The sequence below is a fragment of the Acinonyx jubatus genome, chromosome X (genome assembly GCF_027475565.1).
Source record: "Acinonyx jubatus isolate Ajub_Pintada_27869175 chromosome X, VMU_Ajub_asm_v1.0, whole genome shotgun sequence".
Lineage (NCBI taxonomy): Eukaryota > Metazoa > Chordata > Mammalia > Carnivora > Felidae > Acinonyx > Acinonyx jubatus.
The window spans coordinates 68,661,814-68,677,264 of record NC_069389.1 but is presented as its reverse complement, the minus strand read 5'-3'; the positions used below and the strand labels follow the sequence as shown (position 1 = coordinate 68,677,264).

General features: G+C 37.1%; 1 pseudogene; it reads left to right on the top strand.

Annotated features, from left to right (window-relative positions):
• The window catches only part of LOC113597491 (cytochrome c oxidase subunit 1-like), a 108,959-nt pseudogene extending 94,191 nt beyond the window's left edge, over positions 1-14,768 (top strand).
• Positions 14,769-15,451: the final 683 nt, after the last annotated feature.

Below are 15,451 nucleotides of genomic sequence, written 5' to 3'. Positions count from 1 at the left end.
AAGCTGTAATCATCAAGACAGCATAGTATTGGCACAGAAACAGACAAATAGACCAATGGAACAGAATAGAAACCCCAGACCTAGACCCACAAACGTATGGCCAACTCATCTTTGACAAAGCAGAAAAGAATATGTAATGGAAAAAAACAGTCTCTTTAACAAACGGTGCTGGGAGAACTGGACAGCAACATGCAGAAGATTGAAACTAGACCACTTTCTCACACCATTTACAAAAATAAACTCAAAATGGATAAAGGACCTGAATGTGAGACAGGAAACCATCACAACCCTAGAGGAGAAAGCAGAAAAAGACCTCTCTGACCTCAGCCTCAGCAACTTCTTACTTGACACATCCCCAAAGGCAAGGGAATGCAAAGCAAAAATGAACTACTGGGACCTTATGAAGATAAAAAGCTTCTGCACAGCAAAGGAAACAACCAACAAAACTAAAAGGCAACCAATGGAATGGGAAAATATATTTGCAAATGACATATCGGACAAAGGGCTAGTATCCAAAGTCGATAAAGAGCTCAGCAAACTCCACACCCGAAAAACAAATAACCTAGTGAAGAAATGGGCAGAAAACATGAATAGACACTTCTCTAAAGAAGACATCCGGATGGCCAACAGGCACATGAAAAGATGTTCAGCGTCGCTCCTCATCATGGAAATACAAATCAAAACCACACTCAGATATCACCTCACGCCAGTCAGAGTGGCCAAAATGAACAAATCAGGAGACTATAGATGCTGGAAAGGAGGTGGAGAAACGAGAACCCTCTTGCCCTGTCGGTGGGAATGCAAATTGGTGCAGCCACTCTGGAAAACAGTGTGGAGGTTCCTCAAAAAATTAAAAATAGATCTACCCTATGACCCAGCAATAGCACTGCTAGGAATTTACCCAAGGGATACAGGAGTACTGATGTATAGGGGCACCTGTACCTCAATGTTTATGGCAGCACTCTCAACAATAGCCAAATTATGGAAAGAGCCGAAATGTCCATCAACTGATGAATGTATAAAGAAATTGTGGTTTATATACACAATGGATTACTACGTGGCAATGAGAAAGAACGAAATATGGCCCTTTGTAGCCACGTGGATGGAACTGGAGAGTGTGATGCTAAGTGAAATAAGCCATACAGAGAAAGACAGATACCATATGGTTTCACTCTTATGTGGATCCTGAGAAACTTAACAGAAACCCATGGGGAGGGGAAGGAAAAGAAAAAAAGAGGTTAGAGTGGAAGAGAGCCAAAGCATAAGAGACTGTTAAAAAACTGAGAACAAACTGAGGGTTGATGGGGGGTGGGAGGGAGGGGAGGGTGGGTGATGGGTATTGAGGAGGGCACCTTTTGGGATGAGCACTGGGTGGTGTATGTAAACCAATTTGACCATAAACTTCATATATTGAAAAAAAAGTGGATTCTAAATGAGAATGCTATTAAGATAAGAGCACTTTTTACACAGCTTCATAATCTCTTGCTTTTATTTACAATCAAGATAGAACAGAACTAATGTAATCTAATTCAACAACCACAGTAAAGAAACTTGATTTGTTTTGATTTACATTGTAAACAAAAATCTATGTCACACTAAAGGAAACTTTGGAGTGGAGGAAATTCATCACAGTAAAAACTGAGACACTAAAAGTATATGAAATAAATTAATGTATCTTTTCAAATTAGTGCACATATCTTGACAAATTAGTATTTTTATTTTCTTTTGGTAAATACTCAGTAGTGTGAATTACTGGATCATATGGTAATTCTATTTTTAATTTTTAGAACAACCCCCATACTGTTTTTCACAGTGTCTGCACCAATTTACATTCCCAACAACAGTGCACAAGAGTTCTCTTTTCTCCAAGTCCTTGCCAACACCTGTTATTTCTTGTCTTTCTGATACTAGCTATTTTAACTGGCTTGAGGTGAAATAAACAACAACAAAAAAGAACAGAAACAGACTCATAAATACAGAGAACAAACTGGTAGTTGCCAGTGTGTGTGTGTGGGGGGGGGATAGGTAAAACAGGTGAAGGGAATTAAGAGGTACAAACTTCCAGTTATAAAATAAAATCATGGGCTGGCAGGAGGTAGCAAGGGTGGTGGAGGGGCAACCCACGCAGCAAGGCAGAGTTGAGGGGCTTGCAAAAGCAGAGGGGCCAGACTCCATGTGTTGGGACAGCCAGCTAGACTTAACATCTGGAATATTAAAAGTCAATAGCTCTGCTCTCGGAGAGTGGGGAGGGCGAGAGGGCACTGGAAGTGAGAGTGGCTCAGCCGCTGAAGTCAGAGCTCAGCTCCAGGGAGAACAAAGGCAATGGCAAGCACCATTTCTCTCTCCTATCCCCCAGCCAAAACCCAAAGGGAATCAGTTCCTGTCACCGAACTTGCTTGCACCTCAAAAACACCCAACTCTGTGCTTCTGTGGATCCATCACTCCCACCAGTCAGCCTCCCTCCCAGTGCTGCAGGGCCCCTCCCACAGGGGATCACCAACAGCAAAGCAAGCTAAGACTGCTTCTCCTGCCCTTGTGCACGTTGCAGATCCACACCGGCTAATATGTCAGATCCCATCAAAGCAGCACCACAAGCCTGGTCATGTGCAAGTAGCCCAGACAGGGGCCACACCACTCCACAGTGAGTCCTGCCCCTGGTAGAGGGGAAGGTAAGGTACACACCAGTCTGAATGTGGCCCCAGTGGTGGGCTGGAGGCAGACATTGGGTCTGACTGCCGCCCTGCCCACCAACACAAGTTACTCCAGACAGCACAGGGGATGTGTCCTGCAGTTGGGAGCCACTGCAGGAACTACCCAAAATGACAAAAAGGAAGAACTCTCCTCAAAAGAAACTCCAGGAAGTAGCGACAGCTGAAGAATTGATCAAAAACTATTTAAGCAATATAACAGAAAAAAATTTAGATCAATAGTCATAAAATTAATCACTGGTCTTGAAAAAATCATAGAAGACAGCAGAGAATCTATTGCTACAGAGATCAAGAGACTAAGAAATAGTCATGTGGAGCTAAAAAATGCTATAAATGAGGTGCAAAATAAAATGGAGGCAGCCATAACATGGATTGAAGAGGCAGAGGAGAGAATAGGTGAATTAGAAGATAAAATTATGGAAAAAGAGGAAGCTGCATAAAAGAGAGATAAAAAATCCAGGAGTATGAGGGGAGAATTAGACAACTAAGTGATACAATAAAACAGAACAATATCCGTATCATGGGAATTTCAGAAGACCAAGACAGAGAGAAAGGGGCTGAAGGTGTAGTTGAACAAATAATAGTTGAGAATTTCCCTGATCTGGGGAAGGAAAAGGGCACTGATATCCAAGAGGCGCAGAGAAATCCCTTCAGACATAACTTGAATCGATCTGCAGGACATCTCATAGTGAAAATGGAAAAATACAAGCATAAAGAGAAAATTCTGAAAGCAGCTAGGGATAAACATGCTCTAACATATAAAGGGAGACCAATAGATCTAGTGAAAGATCTATCTACTGAAACTTGGCAGACCAGAAAGGAATGGCAGGAATACTTCAATGTGATGAACAGAAAAAATATGCAGCTAAGAATCCTTTATCCAGTAAGTCTTTCATTCAGAATAGAAGGAGAGATAAAGGTCTTCCCAAACAAACAAAAACTGAAGGAATTCATCACCACTAAACCAGCCCTACAAAAGATCTAAGGGGGATTATATGAGTAAAATGTTGCAAGGACCACAAAGTACCAGAGACATCACTACAAGCATGAAACCTACACACATCACAATGATTCTAAACTGATATCTTTCAGAAATAACACTGACTGTAAATGGACTAAATGCTCCAACCAAAAGACATAGGGTATCAGAATGGATAAAAAAAAAACAGGACCCATCTATATGCTGTCTACAAGAGACTCATTTAGACCTGAGGACACCTTCAGATTGAAAGTGAGGGGATGGAGAACTATCTGTCATGCTACTGGAAGTCAAAAGAAAGCTGGAGTAGCCATACTTATATCAGAAAAACTAGACTTTAAGTTAAATGTTGTAATAAGAGATGAAGAGGGGCATTATATAATAATTACAGGTCTATCCATCAGGAAGACCTAACAATTATAAATGTCTATGCACTGAATACGGGAGCCCCCAAATATATAAAACAATTAATTGCAAACATAAGCAACCTTATTGATAGGAATGTGGTAATTACAGGGAATTTGATACCCCACTTACAACAATGGATAGATCATCTAGACACAGAGTCAGTAACGAAACAAGGGCCCTGAGTGATACATTGGATCAGATGGCCTTGACAGATACATTTAGAATTCTGGACCCCAAAGCAACAGAATATACTTTCTTCTTGAGTGCACATGGAACGTTCTCCAAGATAGATTACATACTGGGTCACAAAACAGCCCTTCATAAGTATACAGGAATTGAGATCATACCATGCATACTTTCATATCACAATGCTATGAAACTTGAGATCAACCACAGGAAAAAGTCTGGAAAACCTCCAAAAGCATGGAGGTTAAAGAACACCCTACTAAAGAAAGAATGGGTCAACCAGGCAATTAGAGAAGAAATTCAAAAATATATGGAAACAAATGAAAATGAAAATACAACATTCCAAACGTTTTGGGATGCAGCGAAGGCAGTCCTGAGAGGAAAATACATTGCAATCCAGGCCTATTTCAAGAAACAGGAAAAATCCCAAATACAAAATCTAAAAGCACATGGAAAGTAAATACAGGCAGAACAGCAAAGGCATCCCAAACCCAGCAGAAGAAGAGAAATAATAAAGATCAGAGCATAAATAAACAATATAGAATCTATAAAAACTGTAGAGCATATCAATGAAACCAAGAGTTGGTTTTTTGAAAGAAACTGAACAAATTGATAAACCTCTAGCCAGGCTTCTCAAAAAGATAAGGAAGATGAGCCAAATAGGTAAAATCATGAGTGAAAAATGGATTTATTACAACAAATCCCTCATAAATGCAAGCAATTATCAGGGAATACTATGAAAAATTATATGCCAACAAACTGGACAACCCGGAAGAAATGGACAAATTTCTAAGCACGTACACACTTCCAAAACTCAAACAGGAAGAAATAGAAAACTTGAACACACCCATAACCAGCAAAGAAATTGAATCAGTAATGAAAAGTCTCCCAACAGACAAAAATCCTAGACAAGATGGCTTCCCAGGGGAATTCTACCAAACATTTAAAGCAGAGATAATACCTATCCTTCTCAAGCTTTTCCAAAAAATAGAAAGGGAAGGAAAACTTCCAGACTCATTCTATGAAGCCAGAATTACTTTGATTGCTAAACCAGACAGAGACCCAGCAAAAAAAGAGAACTACAATCCAATATCCCTGATGAATATGGATGCAAAAGTTCTCAATAAGATACTAGCAAATCGAATCCAACAGCATATAAAAAGAATTATTCACTATGATCAAGTGGTATTCATTCCTGGGCTACAGGGCTTGTTCAATATTTGCAAATCAATCTCTGTGAAACATCACATTAATAAAAGAAAAGAACCATATGATACTGTCAATCGATGCACAGAAAGCATTTGACAAAATTCAGCATCCTTTCTTTATAAAAACCCTCAAGAAAGTCAGGATAGAAGGAACATACTTAAACATCATCAAAGCCATTTATGAAAAGCCCACAGCTAATATCATCCTCAATGGGGAAACACTGAGACCTTTCCCCCCTGAGATCAGGAACACGACAGAGATGTCCACTCTCACTGCTGTTGCTTAACATAGTGTTGGAGGTTCTAGCATCAGCAATCAGACAACAAAAGGAAATCAAAGGCATCAAAATTGCAGATGACATGATATTATACATGGAAAACCCAATAGACTCCACCAAAAGTCTAGTAGAACTGATACATGACTTCAGCAAAGTCGCAGGATACAAAATCAATGTACAGAAATCAGTTGCATTCTTATACACTAATAATAAAGCAACAGACATACAAATAAAGAAGCTGATCCCATTCACAATTGCACCACGAAGCATAAAATACCTAGAAATAAGCCTAACCAAAGATATAAAAGATCTGTATGCTGAAAACTATAGAAAGTTTATGAAGGAAATTGAAGAAGATACAAAGAAATGGAAAAACATTCCATGCTCATGGATTGGAAGAGTAAATATTGTTAAAATTTCACTACTACCCACAGCGATTTACACATTCAATGCAATCCCAATCAAAATTGCACCAGCATTCTTCTCAAAGCTAGAACAAGCAATCCTAAAATTTGTATGGAACCACAGAAGACCCAGAATAGCCAATGTAATTTTGAAGAAGAAGACCAAAGCAGGAGGCATCGCAATCCCAGACTTTAGCCTCTACTACAAAGCTGTAATCAAGACAGCATGGTATTGGCACAAAAAGATACACAGAGACTGATGGAAGATAACAGAGACTCCAGAATTGGACCCACAAACGTATGGCCAACTAATCTTTGACAAAGCAGGAAAGAATATCCAATGGAAAAAAGACAGTCACTTTAACAAATGGTGCTGGGAGAACTGGACAGCAACATGCATAAGAATGAAACTAGAACACTTTCTTACACCATTCAGAGAAATAAACTCCAAATGGATGAAGGACCTGAATGTGAGACAGGAAACCATCAAAACCCTAGAGAAGAAAGCAGGACAAAAACCTCTGTGACCCCAGCCGCAGCAATTTCTTACTTGACACATCCCCAAAGGCAAGGGAATTCAAAGCAAAAATGAACTATTGGGACCTCATGAAGATAAAAACCTTCCTCACTACAAAGGAAACAATCAACAAAACTAAAAGGCAACCAACGGAATGGGAAAAGATATTTGCAAATGACATGGGACAAAGTGTTAGTACCCAAAATCTATGAAGAGCTCACCAAACTCCACACCTGAAAAACAAATAACCCAGTGAAGAAATGGGCAGAAAAGATGAATAGACACTTCTTTAAAGAAGACATCCAGATGGCCAACAGGCACATGAAAAGATGCTCAATGTCACTCCTCATCAGGGAAACAAATGAAAATCACACTCAGATACCACCTCACGCCAGTCAGAGTGGCTAAAATGATCAAATCAGGAGACTAGATGCTGGCGAGGATGTGGAGAAACGGGAACCCTCTTGCACTGTTGGTGGGAATGCAAACTGGTGCAGCCACTGTGGAAAACAGTGTGGAGATTCCTCAAAAAATTAAAAATGCATCTCCCCTATGACCCAGCAATAGCACTGCTAGGAATTTACCCAAGGGATATAGGAGTACTGATGCATAGGGGCACTTGTACCCCAATGTTTATAGCAGCACTCTCAACAATTGTCAAATTATGGAAAGAGCCTAGATATCCGTCAACTGATGAATGGATAAAGAAGTTGTGGTTTATATACACAATGAAATACTACGTGGCAGTGAAAAAGAATGAAATATGGTCTTTTGTAGCCACATGGATGGAAGTGGAGATTGTTATGCTAAGTGCAATGTCATACAGAGAAAGATAGATACCATATGTTTTCACTCTTATGTGGATCCTGAGAAACTTAACAGAAGACCATGGGGAAGGGGAAGGGAAAAAAACAAGTTAGAGAGGGAGGGAGACAAACCATAAGAGACTCTTAAAAACTGAGAACAATCTGAGGGATGATGAGGGGTGGGAGGGAGGGGAGGGTGGGTGATGGGTATTGAGGAGGGCACCTGTTGGAATGAGCACTGGGTGTTGTATGGAAACCAATTTGACAATAAATTTCATATTAAAAAATAAAGTCATGGGGATGAAAAGTACAGCATAGAGAATATAGCCAATCATATTGTAATAACTTTGTATGATGACAGATAACATCTTCACTTATCATTGTGAGTGCTGCATAATGTATAGAATTGTCAAATCACTATGTGTACACCTGAAACTAATATAACATTGTATGCCAACTATGCTTCATTTAAGAAAAAAAGACCTTACAATTGGTGAAAGGACATTAGAAGGAGCAACTCTTTAATGAGTTAAGAATAAAAAAATAATTGAAGTATTAAATATTTCAGAAATAAGAATTATGGATTTGGGAACAGTGGAGGTAAAATTTTACAGGAATTGTAAAAAAAACCATAACTTTCTTCCTGGACATGTGATTTCCATAGCAGTAACACCAGAATTTCCTCCCCTGTAATTCCCCACTCCAAATTCTAAAGTGATGAATAATGTCCTGTGTCTGCAAAGGACTACTTATCTTGCACTTGACTTATCTCCAAAGGATCCCTAATCCAACAAAACTGTGATAGGATTAATGAATGTGTCATAAGGATTAATATTGGGAACATGAAGGAGTATATAGGGAGAAAGTAGTCCCAAAACTAGGTAGCAGACAGTTGTATTCCATCTGGCTTCAGAACACCAGCGAAAGCCCAAACCATTGTGTCTTAATCCTTCCAACACACACATGCACACATACATGCATTACAAATTCTTCTTTGAATTCCATCACCTTTTGGTCTCAGATACACGTTCAAGTGGCTAAGGATTACCCTCCTCACCAATTTCATAAAATTGTCTAACCTTAAGTTATTCACACCAATGGAAAGAAGCTTTGACTACCTTTTATTTTTTTTGGAATCTGCATCATATTCATGTTCCTTCTATGAGCATGAATATTTGAGAGTCAACTGTGCTATTTAGCTACAGACCCAGCGTTGCCTTCTCCTATCTAAGCTTCTCTTTTCATGAGACCTTTTGCTGAGCACTGAGATCTGATAATCTTTAAAAAAGAGAGACTTGGCATGACCTTTCATAAAATATACGATTATAATTATACCTATCTGTGATAAATATCTGATGTGTGATTGTTTGCAGGACCCTAGGGAAAAAAAACAGCTGAGAACATGCTTGGGTGTGGCACACTATGAGCTAATTACTAACATTTTCTCTGGAAATCTCCCTTAATGTGGTAGAACATACTAGTTGGAAAGAAATTTCTAATGAAGTGTTTAGTAGGACAAAGCCAGTTCTTGCACTTAAGAACTCATTCTAAAGAATAGTGTTCCAAGTAGTTCCTTACTAAAATATTTATTTGCTATATCTTATGAAGGTTATGTGTTAATATTTAACTACCAAGAGAATATGCCAATTTTTAAAATTTTGGTATTCTAAGAGCTATTCTGAACATTGAAGAAATATTATACCTTAGTTCAAAATTTAGGAAAATTAGAAAATTTTCAGACGTGTAGAAGAAATTGATTGACCTTTGGTGTTATTTTCAATAGTATTTGAGTCAAAGATAATTTCTCAATGCTCTGTTTTCAATATCCTTATGGGCAACCATTCTACTTAATCCGTGTCACTGCAACAAACATGAATCATTCCAAAATAGCCTTCAGTCAACTTCCTTTTTCAAATCAAACAGAAACATTGATTAAAAATAAAACATCTTACCCCCATCTGTGAGGTTGAATTTTATTTTTTAGGATAGATTTCTTTCAAGCTCTTTCTCACTAAGCACAGTATTTGATTATATTTGTGCCTTTAATCTGTGTGTCAGTGCTAAAATGAATCATTTGACTTATTTTAAAGTAAGTGCCTTTGCAGTGACTTTTAGAAGTTAATAAAACTATACTATGGATAAGACACTAGAAAAAGAGGCTAGATAAATACTATCTTTAGAGATGAGTTCTTTCAGCAATTCCTTGGAAACAGTAATTTCCATGATGAGGAAAAATTAATAGTTGTTTTGTTTCTTATTAAGTACAGCACGTAAAACACTTAATGCAGCAGCATATTCCTGGTGGCTACTTAGGTCAAGATGATGATAATAATGACTATTTCTTCTGCAGGAGGCTTTCCCTGTAGTAACCTTAAAAACTCACCTTTCATTTTGGACCATTTCTCCTAGTGAACACTTATAATTAGCATAGGCTGACATATATGTTTTTCTCTACACATCTGTGTATATTAATATCTCATTAGTTTGTCTTCTCCTTTCCTTTAAGATTATAAAAAATTAGGTGAAGAGATATGTTTTATAGAAAACATTTAACAAATGGTAGTATTTATGCCTGATTTAGTAGCATCCAATTCAATCAATATGTATGGTCTCTTGAAAGAACAAAATCTATGTTTCTTTCCCTTGGCAAAGTTAAAATGAGGTGGGCACACTCATACCCTGATGGTAGATGTGCAATTTTGAGTATTTTCCAAGGGCAAATCAAAAATATTTTTGACAAAATAACATATACTTTATTACCTACTTCTGTTAATTTAATCTAAGAACATAATTAGGAAAAGCACAAAGGCTTCTTTATAGGAATATTTATCAAAGCTGTTTTTAATATCAAAGTTAATGTTTAACAATAAAATATCTATTAAAGTATGATACAGTTTTATTACATGGCTATTAAAATTTTTAAATGTAATATGTATTGGCATTGAAATGTTTTTGAAATATGGCTAGATGAAAAGCAAGTAACAAGATAATATGTTCAGATGATACTATTTGTTTTTTAAATCTCTATGAATTTGCATAAAAGACTGGAATAACATTTGTCTTTAGGAAATTGACTTATGGATGATTTATGTTATTTTTTCCTTCTTATATTTTTCTAGTTTTCTTCAATAAGTATGCATTACTTTAGAAATTAGGGCTGAAAATATAGCAATATATATAATATCAATCCTCTCCTTTATAAAGGCTACCAAGGAATAGTAAGTGAAATGAGAAGTAGGTAAAAGCTACTTGATTTCTCATATGTATGCTGGATGGTTGCTACCTTTAGTCTCTGATTTCCTCATTCAAGCCAGACTCCTGAGAAATGCCTCACTGGCCACATGTCTGCCAAATGCAATCTATTCCTGGGTAGATTCTTGTCCCAAAGCTTGCTTGTTTTCCTGCCATGGTTAACTAGGCTGGTCAATAAAATCACCTCTACTGCCATTCCTAAAGTCATTAAAGCTAAAGGAGACCTCTGGCAAGGAAAACTTGTTTTCTTTCCTTTTGGATTCTCCTTCCCCACTCTGGAGAGTTAAAGGCACTAACTGGACAGAATAAACCTCAGGTTATCAAATTAACCTCTTCCTGTATTACTATTCAAGGAATCAAGAAAGTAGAAAAGAAAGCTTTTTATAATTCTTACCATTAGAACAGGAAAGAAAGGAGGACACACACCATGTCACACCACTCATATTTCCCAGAGAAAAAGTTTTTTAACTGTTGAAAATGTGATGAAATTATCAATGTACCTGAAATCAGGGACTTAAAGTACATCACACTTTTCCTTGTTCTGTGAGGGTATGAAGATTACATTTTCAAAAAGATAATGATAAAAACTTAGCCTTCTTACATCTGTGTAACCATTTTAACTACACCAATAATGTGTGTGGCACATCATAAAATCCATACTCACATATCATGTGTTGTACTAACTTGGGGAGGAAGTTGCATGTGAAAATCAGGGAATGTCTGTTACTCTCTCTGATACTCCAAATGGTATTTTTCCACATCATGTTACTCTTTTCATTACTATAATGGTTCTTTTAAAGCTGCCTACTTTTTAACTCCTTGATGCATGTGCCAGGGCCTTTGAAGGGATTGGAACAAAGACAGTGAATATGGGGCCAAGAAATAATTCATTCAACATGGTAAGCCTTTGGTAAAAAAAAAGAGTCCTAAAAATACATCTTTAAAATTACCAGTTCTGGAATCTGGGGGAAGATTGCAGAGTAGAAGGACCTTGAGCTCTCCCTGCCCGATATTTACAACTACATATCATCTACATCCAACTCAATAAATTGGAAAGCAATCTGAAGACTGGCAGAACAAACTCCACAACTGAATATACAGGAGACACTGCATCTGAAAGGGTATGAATGTTTATGAAAACTGTTGTGTTTTCCTTTTCATTTGTTTCTATATATTTTTAAATTTCTTCTTTAATTGCCTGGTTGACCCACTCATTATTTAGCAGAATGTAATTTAACCTCCATGAATTTGGAGGTTTTCTAAACTTTTTCCTGTGGTTGATTTCAAGTTTCATAGCATTGTGATCTGAAAATATGCATGGTATGATCTCAATTCTTTTATATTTATTGAGGGATGTTTTGTAACCCTGTATTTGATCTATCTTGGAGAATGTTCCATGTGCACTCGAGAAGAATGTGTATTCTGCTGCTTTAGGATGAAAAATTCTGAATATATCTGTCAAGTCCATCTGATCCAGTGTATCATTCAGGGGCATTGTTTCTTTATTGATTTTCTGTCTGGACGATCTCTCCATTGCTGAAAGTATTAAAGTCCCCTTTAATTACCACATTCTTACCAATAAGATTCCTTATGTTTGTGATTAATTGTTTTATATATTTGGGGGCTTCTAAATTCAGTGCATAAACGGTTAAAATTGTTAACTCTTCTTGAAGGATAGACCCCATAATTGTGATATAATGCTCTTCTTCATCTTTTGTTACACCCTCTAGTTTAAAATCTAGTTTGTCTGATATAAGTATGGTTACTCCAGCTTTCTTTTGACTTCCAGTAGCATGATAGATAGTTCTCCATCCCCTCACTTTCAATCTGAAGGTGTCCTCAGGTCTAAAATGGGTGTCTTGTAGACAGCAAATAGATGGGTCTTGTTTTTTTTTTTTTTTTTATTATCCAATCTGGTACCCTATGTCTTTTGATTGGAGCATTTCGTCCATTTACATTCAGTGTTATTATTGAAAGATATGGGTGTATGGTCATTGTGTTATCTGTAGGTTTTGTGCTTGTAGTGATGTCTCTGGCCCTTTGTGGTCTTTGAAACATTCCACTCAGAGTCCCCCTTATGACCTCTTGTAGGGCTGTTTTAGTGGTGATGAATTACTTCAGTTTTTCTTTGTCTAAGAAAACCTTTATCTCTCTTTGTATTCTGAATGACAGGTTTGCTGGATAAAGGATTCTTGGCTGCACATTTTTCCTATTCAGAACATTGAAAATTTCCTTCCATTCCTTTCTGGCCTGCCAAATTTCAGTAGATAGTTCTGCTAATACATTTATGTGTCTACCCTTGTACATTAAGACCTGTTTGTCCCTAGTTGCTTTCAGAAATCTCTCTTTATCTTTGTATTTTTCCAGTTTCACTATGATGTGATGTGCAGAAGATCAATTCAAGCTATGTCTGAAGGGAGTTTTCTGTGCTAAAGCTGCTTCTTTGAATTTGCAATTCGATATATTCACCACAGAGCTTGACAAAAAGAGGGCTCAACCTTTGTTTTTACAATTATAGTCTAATGTTTTCCTCAGTCATTTTACCTATGTTCATAAACCACTGATTATTTTCACAAAATCATGAAGATATTGGCACTCTGTATCTTCTATTTGGTGCAGGAGTTGGAATAGTGGGAACTACCCTAAATGTCCTAATCCATGCCAAACTAGGTCAATCCAGGGCCATACTGTAAGATGACAAAATTTATAATGTAATTGTGACTGCCCACACATATTCATAATAATTTTCTTTATAATATTGTCTATTATAATTGGAGGGTTTGGAAAGTGACTAGTACCACTAATAATTGGAACATCTGATATACCATTTCTCTGAATCAACAATAAAAGCTTCTGACTATTACCACCATCATTTGTACTCTTACATCATCCATAGTTAAAACAGGTTCAGGAACCGGTTGGACTGTATATCCTCCTCTAGCTGGCAATCCAGCACACACAGGAGCATCACTAGATCTATTTTTCCCCTTTACTTAGCAGGTGTATCCTCAATTTTAGTGGCTATCAACTTCATTACTATATCAACATGAAACCACCTGCTATATCCCAATATGAAACACCTTTATTCATTTGTTTTGTCCTAATTACAGCTGTTCTACTTCTGTCACTTTCAATTTTAGCAACTGGAATTGCTATGTTACTAACAGAACACAACCTAAGTACCACATTTTTTGACCCTACAGAAATATGAGACACTATTTTGTAACAACTATATTGATATATTGATTCTTCTGGCACCCTGAAGTGTATATCTTAATTTTACCTGATTTGGGAATGATTGCATGTATTATTACCTATTATTCAGGAGGAAAAAAAAGAACCCTTTGTATATATAGAAATAGTTTCAGCCATAAGTCCATCAGATTCCTAGCTTTCATTGCATGAGCTCACCATATATTTACTGTAGGCATGAATGCCAACACATGAGCATACCTTACATCAGCCTTTTTAATTATTGCTATCCAAACAGGAGTAAAAGTATTTAGTTGACTAATAACCTTTCATGGAGGCGACATCAAATGATCACCAGGCATGCTATAAGTCCTGGGTTTTATCTATTTATTCACAGTGGGGGGCTTAACAGGAATTGTAGTAGCTAATTCATTCCTAGATATTCTCCTCCATGACACATATTATATAGTAGCACATTTCCACTATGTCTTATCAATAGAAGCAGTATTTGCTATTATTGGAAGTTTCATTCATTGATTCCCTCTATTTTCATTCTGCACACTTAATTCTACTTAGGCAAAAGTTCACTTCATAATTATATTTGTTGAGGTTGATATAATCTTCTTCCCACAACACTTTCTTGACTTATCAAGAATACCTTCATGCTATTCCAATTATCCAGATGTGTACACAACATGAAATACCATTTCATAAACAGGCTCATTCATCTCATCACCACAGTTATATTAATAATCTTTATAGTTTGAGAAGCTTTTGCATCCAAATGAGAACTAGCAATGGTAGAGGCGATTAATTCTAACTTCAAATGACTACTCTGATGCCGTCCTCCATCTCACATATTTGAAGAATCCACTTGCATAAGTCTAAAATAAGAAAGGAAGGAGTCAAAACTTCTCAAACTTGTTTCAAGCCAACACCATAACCATTACGTTTTTCTCAATAATGAGATGTTATTAAAAATTACAAAACTTTGTCAAAGTTAAATTATAGGTTGAAGTCCTGTATATTTCTATGGCATACCCCTTTCAATTAGGTTTCTAAGATGTGACATCTCCAATGATAAAAGAATACTTACATTTTCATGACAACATGCTGATGATCATCTTAATCAGCTCTTTATTACTTTATATTATTTCATTAATACTAACAACTAAATGGGGGCCCCTGGGTAGCTCAGTCAATTAAGCATCCAGCTCTTGGTCTCAACCCAGGTAATGATCACAGTTCATGAGTTTGAGCCCCACATGGGGCTCAATAATGACAGTGAAGAGCCTGCTTGGAATTATCTCTCCCTCTCTCTCTGCCCTTCCCCACTTGTTATCTCTCTCTCTCTCTCTCTCTCTCTCTCTCAAAATAAATATATAAACTTAAAAAAATACTAAAAGGTAAATGTCACACCCCCTCGAGGAAGATGGCAGTGTAGGAGGACACTGGGCTCACCGTGTCCTGCTGATTGCTTAGATCCCACCCACATATATCTAATTTACCCAGA